The sequence below is a fragment of the Nycticebus coucang genome, chromosome X (assembly GCF_027406575.1).
Source record: "Nycticebus coucang isolate mNycCou1 chromosome X, mNycCou1.pri, whole genome shotgun sequence".
Taxonomy (NCBI): Eukaryota; Metazoa; Chordata; class Mammalia; order Primates; family Lorisidae; genus Nycticebus; species Nycticebus coucang.
This window is the reverse complement of record NC_069804.1, coordinates 60,143,732-60,152,300: the sequence shown is the minus strand read 5'-3', so window position 1 is coordinate 60,152,300 and position 8,569 is coordinate 60,143,732. Positions and strand designations below refer to the sequence as shown.

Genomic DNA, 8,569 nt, shown 5'->3' with positions numbered 1-8,569 from the left:
AAAGGATACTGAATTTTATCAAATGCATTTTCAGCAACTATTAAGAGGATCATATGGTCTTTGTTTTTGCTTCTGTTGATATGGTGAATAATGTTTATGGACTTGTGTATGTTAAACCAGCCTTGTAACCCTGGGATGAAACCTACTTGATCATGATGTATGACTTTTTTGATGATAAGCTGTAATCTATTGGCTAGGATTTTGTTGAGAATTTTTCCCTCTATATTCATGAGTGAAATTGGTCTGAAGTTCTCAGGGGGTTTCGTTTTGTTTTTTGAGACAGAGTCTCATTTTGTCTCCCTCAGTAGAGTGCCATGGAGTCACACAGCTCACAGCAACCTCCAACTCCTGGGCTTAGGCAATTCTCTTGCCTCAGCCTCCTGAGTAGCTGGGACTACAGATGCCCGCCACAATGCCCAGCTATTTTTTTTGTTGCAGCTTGGCTGGGGCTGGGTTCAAACCCACCACCCTTGGTATATGGGCCAGCACCCTACTCACTGAGCCACAGGCACCACCTAAAGTTCTCATTTTTAGTCAGGTCTTTTTCTGGTTTTGGTATCAGGGTAATGTTTGCTTTGTAGAATGTGTTGAGGAAGATTCCTTCCTTCTCAATTTTTTGAAATAATTTCTGCAGTATGGGAATAAGCTCTTCTTTGAAGGTTTGATAGAATTCTGGTGTGAAGCCATCCAGACCAAGGCATATTTTTCTTGGGAGATTTTTTATTGTTTCTTTGATCTCAGGGCTTGAAATTGGTCTGTTCAGGAGATCTATTTCTTCCTGGCTAAGTCTAGAGGGAGGGTATGATTCCAAATATTGATCCATTTCTTTCACATTGTCAAATTTCTGGGCATAGGTTTGGCACCTGTAGCACAGTACTTATGGCTCCAGCCACACACACCAAGGATGGTGATTTCAATCCCTGCTGGGGCCAGCTAAACAACAATGACAGCTACAACAAAAAAATAGCCAGGCATTGTGGTGGGAGCCTGTAGTCTAAGCTACTTGGAAGGCTGAGGCAAGAGAATTTCCTAAGCCCAAGATTTGGAGGTTGCTGTGAGCTCTGACACCATAGCACTCTACTGATGGCAAAATAGTGAGACTATGTCTCAAAAAGAATAAAATTTCTGGCCAGACATTTTCTTGTGGTATTCAGAGAGAATCTCTTGGATCTTTGTGGCATCTGTTGTTATTTCACCTTTATCATTTCTGATTGAGATTACTAGAGATTTTACTTTTCTATTTCTAGTTAGTCTGGTGAAAGGTTTATGTATTTTATTTAATTTTTTAAAAACATCAAATTTTTATTTCATTAATTTCCTGAATGTGTCTTTTGTTTTCAATTTCATTAATCTCTGATTTGAGGGGAGGGGGAAGATGGCTGACTGGAGCCAGCTTTCAACAGAACCTCCCATCCAGAGGGAGAGATAATGACCAGAAAGAATCCAATAAAGCTGAAGGTTGGGAACTGAGCTGAAAGAGAAGTTTGATAACTGTACATCATCTCTGCTGAGGCAAGCTGTGACTCCAAGGAAGTAAATTTCAGGTACAAAACCCATCTTAAAGAGGATGAGTGTCCATCCTCTCCCCCAAGACAATGGCTTGCTGTGGGATCTCTACAAGCAAGTGATGAACTGAAGGCCTCTTGTCTCGCCCCATGGGAGAGAGTCACTGGAGGCTAGGACTCCTTCTCCAGAGAGTCCCTGCTGTGATTCTGGGCATTTTCTTGCCCAGCACAAAAGTAGAACGAATATTTTCCCTGCCATTTTGAATTCCAAGTCCACCCTTTCCCCCCCACCTGGTGGTCTAGAAGACCAATCCCTACAGAGACTGGAATGTTTACAGTTCTTTTTTAGGACCAGGCATTGCATGGGCCACAGCAGCGCAACTGTGTTGAAACAGAGAATCCAATAGCCATGCATAAAGGCACAGGGGGGAGGATGTCTTGCCAGGCTCTGTGAAAGTGCAAATCAGCAACAGGTGAAGGCTCAGGATGAACGCAGTGGGTGGAGGCTCTGAAACACACATGGAGACACCTGCCACACAGCATCACAATAGTAGAGTGATCCTACTGGGGTCAAATTTTGAAGAGACACCTCCCCAATTCTGTGGACTTCCCAAGGGAGCCAGACCTCATCCTGCAGGGGTACCAGAGGAGAGTGCACCTGGGGCAGAGGTGTGGTTTCTGAGGGAGAAAAACATTTGCTGCTTTGTTAACCTCTGTTTTAGAACAAAATCAGGAGGAACACTACTCAGTTTCCATTGAGCGTCGGAGGGAGCCAGGATTCAGCTTTCCCTGCTGGCTAGTGACAGAGTGCAGTAGCCTGGCTGAGGAGTCATTGACTCCCCTTTGACCCTGGAGGCGCAAATTCCTGGTGCAGTTGCTCATTGGAGGAAACTGGGCCACAGCCCCATGGTGTTACCAGTGCCTGGGTGTAAGCAGGCACGAGGTGGGGAAGGAGTCCCCAGCCCCCATGGACTAACTCTTTTGCTGGGCAGGCCTTTCTGACTCGACAGAGCACCAGAGCAAGTCATACTTAAGCTACCAGTGGACCCCCACTGTCAAGTTGCTGGAGACCTTTTGAACTCTACCACTTGATCTGTGTTTGTGCTGACTAGGACAATTGGCTTGGAACTCTTGACCTGGGCCAATCACCCAGAGACTCTCCAAGGTTGAGTCTTGGTTGTGTTGTAGTGGGAGGGTCTGATTCTCCTCTTCTAGTTGTTGCCCATGGGGGGCGAGGTTTCTTAGTTGCTTGTAATTCTCTAAAGCTGAGATTTCAGCCCAAAGGCACTGACTCACTAGGATTGGACACAGACTAGCTGAATACAATTCAGACCCACCTAGCGCCATCACACCAAGCAGATCCTCAGAGTCTCAGGACCTTTGTAAAGCTGTAGGGGAAAAGCCACAGTCTCCTGTTTCAGCTCTTTGGTGAATGGCTGGTTAACTACAACTCCAGGAGCCCTTAATCCAATTTCACCTTACGAGCTTCTCTAGCCAAGCAGTGACAAATAATCATAGGGCAGAATCAGCAGAAAAAACTCTGGCAACATGAATAATCAGAGTAGATCAACTCCCCTAAGGAATGACAAAGGAGACACAACAGAAGACCCCATTCATCAACAAATCACTGAGATATCAGAAATGAAGTTCAGAATTTGGATGGCAAATAAGATTAACAGAATGAAAGTAAAGTTGGAATTAGAAATTCAAGGATTAATTCAAAGGTTGTCTCAAGAATTCAAAGACAAAAATGATTTCAAAGACAAAAATCTCCAAATATTTACTCACAACAACATAAGACATTTCAGCCCTCAAAGAACTGATAAAGAGTAGAATCCCTCAGTAACAGAATGGAGCATGAAGAAGAAAAGATCCCTAACATTGAAGACAAATCTTTTGAATGCTCCCAAATGTTCAAAGAAGGAACAAAGTGGAGAGCAAAACAGATCATTCCTAAGAGAGTTTTGGGACCACTCTAAAAGAAGAAACTTTCACCTTCAGGGATTACTGAAGGAGAAGAGGATGTTCCTAAAGGCACAGGTGCTCTAATCCAAGATATAATTGAGGAGAACTACCCAAGAATGGCAAGACACTGAAATTCAGAGAGCATGTAGTTTCAGAACCCCAGCAAGACTCAGTCCAAATAAAGCATCCCCCAGACACATTGTAATTAACTTTGCCAAAGTTAATATGAAAGAGAAAATTCTGCAAGCAGCCAGACATAAGAAAATCAAAGCCTAAAAGGGAAAGAATATTAGAATGACAACAGATCTCTCAGCTTAAACTTTTCAAGCCAGAAGAGTATGATCATCAACCTTCAATCTCCTAAAACAAAGCAACTTTCAGCCCAGGATCCTGTATCCAGATAAAGTTAGTTTTATTTGTGATGGAGAAATCAAATAGTTTAATGGCATACACATGTTGAAGAAATTCACCATAACTAAACCAGCTCTCCAGGATATTCTCAGACCCATCCTCTACAATGACCAGAACAATGCTCTACCACCAAAGTAAACTCACTCAGAAATTTTGTATCAAAACCCAACTTCCACAGTGGTGAAAGGATTAAAAACATCCACTGGACTTTTGAAAAACTTGACACCCCAAATACTATCAGACTTATCAATTCTCTCAATTAATGTGATTGGTTTAAATTGTCCTCTAAAGAGGCATAGGTTGGCTGACTGGATACATAAACTCAGACCAGATATCAGCTGCATATGAGAATCTCATCTTACCTTAAAGGATAAAAGTAGACTCAGGGTAAAGGGATGGACATCTGTAATTCAGGCAAATGGAAATCAGAAAAAAGAAGGGGTTGCAATTTTATTCATGGATACAATAGGCTTTAATCCAACTAAGGTAAGGAAAGATAGGATGGTCACTTTATATTCAACATGAAGATATTTCAATTATTAACATTTATGCACCCAACCAAAACGCTCCTCAATTCATAAGGAAGACCCTAACAGATATTAACAATTTGCTATCTTCCAGCACCATAATAGTCTTAGATTTTAACACCCCTTTGGCAGTGTGGGATACATCCTCCAATAAGAAACTAAACAAATAAATTATGGACTTAAACTTGACCCTACAACAAATAGACTTAACAGACATCTACAGAAAATTTCATCCTAATAAAATTGAATACACATTCTTCTCATAAGCCCATGGAACATCCTCCAAAATTGATCACATCTTAGGTCACATGTCTAACCTCAGCAAATTTAAAAGAATTAAAATTATTCCTTGTATTTCCTAGGACCATCATAGAAGAAAAGTTGAACTCAACAACAACAGGAATCCTCAAAATCATACAAAGACATGGAACTAAATAACCTTATGGTGAATGGTAGCGGAGTCACATTTGAGATTAAGAAGGAAATTACCGAAGTTTTGGAACAAAACAATAATGGCATACACATGTTGAAGAAATTCACCATAACTAAACCAGCTCTCCAGGTTTAGTTATGAAGGCAAAAATTATCAGAACCCATGGGATACTGCAAAGACAGTCATCAGAGGGAAATTTATAGTGTTGCAAGCCTTCATCAAGAGAACAGAAAGAAAGGAAATCAACAACTTAATGTGACAGCTGAAGCAACTGGAAAGGGAAGAAAATTCCAACCCCAAACCCAGCAGAAGAAAAGAAATAACAAAAATTAGAGCAGAATTAAATGAAATTCAAAACAAAAGAATTATTCAAAAGATCAACAAATCCAACAGTTGGTTTTTTGAAAAGATTAAGAAAATTGATAAATCTTTGGCTAACCTAACCAGATACAGAAAAGTAAGTCCCTAATATCATTAATCAGAAATAATAAATGAGAAACAACAACAGACACTGCAGAAATTCAAAAAATCCTTAGTGAATACTAAAAAAAAACTCAATTCTCACAAATATGAATATCTGGAGGAAATAGATGAATACCTGCAAGCAAGCCACATTCCTAGAGTCAGCCAGAAAGAATTGGAAATGTTGACTAGGTCTATATCAAGGACTGAAATAGCATCAACATTACAAAATCTCCCCAAAAAGAAAAGTCCAGGACAGATGGCTTCACATCAGAATTTTACCAAACCTTTAAAGAGGAACTAGTACCTATATTACATAACCTTTTCCAAAACATAGAAAAAGAAGTAATACTTCCCAACACATTCTGTGAAGGAAATATCACCCTGATCCCCAAACCAAGAAAAGACTCAACAATGAAAGAAAATTATAGACCAATATCTTTAATGAAAATAGATACAAAACTATTCAATAAGATCCTAGCAAACAGAATCCAGCAACATATCAAACAAATTATATACCATGACCAAGTGGGTTTTATCCCAGGGTCTCAAGGTTGCTTCAATATATGTAAATCTATAAATATAATACATCACATAAACAAAATAAAAAATAAAGACCATATGATTCTCTCAATTGATACAGAAAAATATTTTGATAATATTCAGCATCTTTCGTGATTAGAACACAAGAAAATAGGTATAGAAGTGACATTTCTTAAACTGATAGAGCCAAAAAGAAAAAAAGAAAGATAGAGGCCATCTACAGCACACTCACAGCCAATATTGTATTGAATTGAATAAAATTGAAAGCATTTCCACTCAGATCAGGAACCAGGCAAGGTTTCCCATTGTCTCCATTGCTTTTTAACATTGTAAGGGAAGTCTTAGCCATCACAATCAGGCAAAAAAAGGCAATCAAGGGTATTCATATAGGGTCAAAGGAGATCAAACTTTCACTCATCACAGATGGTATGATTTTATACTTGGAAAACCGCAGGGACTTAACTACAAAACTCTTAGAAGTGATCAAGGAATACAGCAACATCTCAGGATTCAAAATCAGTACTCACAAATCAGCAGCTTTTATATATACCAATAATAATCAAGCTGACAAAACAGTCAAGGACTCTATTCCTTTTACAGTAGTGCCAAAGAAGATGAAATATTTGGGAATTCACCTAACAAAGGACATGAAAGCTTTCTATAAATATAACTATGAAAGTCTGAGAAAAGAAATAGCTGAAGACATTAACAAATGGGAAAATATACAATGCTAATAGCTGGGAAGAATCAACTTTGTTAAAATGTCCATACTACCCAAAGCAATATACAAATTTAATGCAATCCCTATTAAAGCACCACTCTCATACTTTAAAGATCTGGAAAAAATAGTATTTAGTTTTATATGGAATCAGACCTTGAATAGCCAAGACATTACTCAAAATAAAAACAAATCAGGAGGAATCATGCTACCAGACTTCAGCCTATACTATAAATCTATAGTGATCAAAACAGCATGGTACTGGCACAAAAATAGAGAGGTAGATGTATGGAACAGAATAGACAACCAAGAGATGAACACAGACACTTACCATCATTTGATCTTTGATAAGCCTATCAAAAACATAAATTGGAGGAAAGATACCCTATTTAATAAATGGTGCTGGGTGAATTGGCTGGTGACTTGAAGAAGACTGAAACTAGACCCCCACCTTTCACCATTAATAAAAATTGATTCTCACTAGATAAAAGATATAAACTTAAGACATGAAACTATAAAGATTCTTGGAGAGAGTGCGGGGGAAACACTTGAAGAAATTGGCTTGGGAGAATACTTATAAGGAGGAACCCCCAGGCAAATGAAGCAACACCAAATATACATTACTGGGATCTGATCCAACTAAAAATCTTCTGCACATCCAAGAATACAGTTAGTAAAGCAAGCATACAGCCCTCAGAATGGGAGAAGATATTTGCAGGTTATGTTTCTGACAAAGGTTTGATAACTAGAATCCACAGAGAACTCAAGCTTATTAATAAGAAAAGAACAAGTGATCCCATTTCATTGTAGGCAAGAGACTTGAACAGAAGCTTCTCTGAGGAAGACAGACATATGGCCTACAGACACATGCAAAAATGCTCATCATCTTTAATCATCAGAGGAGTGCAAATCAAACCCACTTTGAGATACCATCTAACTCCAGTAAGAGTAGCCCACATAACAAAATCCCCAGAATAACCAGTGAATGGAGGGCCCAACGGCAGCAGGGCCAGAGCAAGCAGGGGTTCAGCAGCCTCACCTGTCCCCATTCACCTGTGATGACTGGCAGTGTCTGGCAGCATGTCAGGTGGAGAGAGCCACCGAACAGTGTGCAACAGAGGAACATGGCTCAAGAAACTAATCACAGCCAAGTACCTATGCTTTGTCCACTGGCTGTGGATTTTATGGAAACCTTCCTACAAATGGCATGTGTTCAGTATGCTATAAAGAACATCTTCAAAGAGAGAACAGTAATAATGGTAGAATAAGCCCACCTGCAACTTCTATCAATAGTCTGTCTGAACCTTTACCAGTTCAGTGCACCGAGGGCAGTGTCCCAGAAGCTCAGTAGATGTTAGACTCTACACCTTCATGCATGCAGCCAAGCCACATATGAAATCAGTCACTTTTATCAGAATCTGTAGCATCTTCCCAAGTATGCAGTACCTCTGTGGATAAAACAGTACCTGAAACAGAAGATCTGCTAGCTTCAGTATTAGATACGGCACAGCAACCATCTGAAGAACAAAGCAAGTCTCTTGAAAAACCAAAACGAACAAAAAAAAAAAGAATCTCTGTTTCATGTGCAGGAAGAAAGTGGGACTTACTGAGTTTGAATGCTGATGTGGGAATGTTTACTTTGGTGTACACCATTACTCAGACATACACAATTGCTCTTACAATTACAAAGCTGATGCTGCTGAGAAAATCAGAAAAGAAAATCCAGTAGTTGTTGGTGAAAAGATCCAGAAGATTTGAACTCCTGCTGGAATACAAAATCCTTTGGCCATCTGCAAACTAAAAATTTTTTTCCTAGTTATCGGGAATGTAGAGCAATGTATCTTACATAGACCTTTTAATCATTCATGTCATCAGAAGAATAGATTTTTGGTTTTGTTTTGAAAATGACTCTGAACATTTATTTCCATTGCAGTTTCTGTGGCTGAAAAGACTTAAACTTTACAAGTATTATCCTCTTAAGATCATTTTAATTTTAGTTGAGTAC

The 8,569-nt window shown here is 39.3% G+C and overlaps 1 pseudogene; it reads left to right on the top strand.

Moving 5' to 3' along the window:
• Positions 1-7,688: 7,688 nt before the first annotated feature.
• Positions 7,689-8,332, top strand: LOC128578109 (AN1-type zinc finger protein 6-like; annotated as a pseudogene).
• The last annotated feature ends 237 nt before the right edge of the window (positions 8,333-8,569 follow it).